Source organism: Otolemur garnettii, unplaced genomic scaffold (assembly GCF_000181295.1).
Source record: "Otolemur garnettii isolate 467f Iridium unplaced genomic scaffold, OtoGar3 scaffold00033, whole genome shotgun sequence".
Taxonomy (NCBI): Eukaryota; Metazoa; Chordata; class Mammalia; order Primates; family Galagidae; genus Otolemur; species Otolemur garnettii.
This window is the reverse complement of record NW_003852428.1, coordinates 4,447,712-4,448,681: the sequence shown is the minus strand read 5'-3', so window position 1 is coordinate 4,448,681 and position 970 is coordinate 4,447,712.

The following is a 970-nucleotide window of genomic DNA, read 5'->3' as shown; positions in this document are numbered from 1 at the left end:
TGCTTTCACTTGTTTAGTTAAGCAATTTTTCTTTTAAATGCATTTTTATTGCATCCAATCTTTCTAATTTAGCTCATAATTCAGGTAATATTACAATTATTAAAACTTAATAAATAAAATTCTAAAGATTTAAAACAATGATGACATTGTATTGAAATGTAAAGGTCTACAGATTAGCAGTTGTTTTTTTGTGTGTTTTTGTTTTTTTTAACACATACACAACTGAGGTTGTGAATTAGATCTTTAGCAGTCAGCCGGCGCTGGAGCAGTTATTCAGAATCATGATATCATGGTATTATAAAAAAGAAGACAAGTTGTGAGAGGTGGAAAATCAAGAAAAGAAAAGAAATGACTGGTAATGTAAGAATAGATAATTTAGCAATCAAATAACTTAGGAAACATGGATTGACCGGATTTTATGATAAATTCAAGTGAGAGAGATGCTCTAGGATGATTGTCAATAAGCGTATACAAAGGGAGCTGAGAAAATATACACAACAAAGTTGAAATTTGACTCATAAATGTTTAAAAAGGGAACCAGCTATCACTCAGCATGAAAGGCTAGTAGATTCCCAATAAAGTACATGTTCAGAATAAATGAGAATGTATGGCACATTTAAAATCGCTTTCTTAAGCACTTCATTTGTTTCTAAATAATCTTTTATTTTTTCATTCATTTAAGAATTATTGAATGCCCTCCTCAAAGCTTTTTGCTAAACACTGGACCAAGAAAAGCAGACCTGATGAGGTACTTTATAAAGCCTATTGTCAGGCTGGGAGGATAGCCAAGAAACAAATAATGACATGTACTCATGAAATTACTCACACTATAAAATGAGGTACACGGCCGTATTATTATTATAATAATACTCATAATAATTCAGAAGCTAAAGAAGCATGCTTATGAAACTGATCATTAAGCAAAACCTGAAGTTAATAAATGAATTATCAATCAAAGAAGAGGTACCCC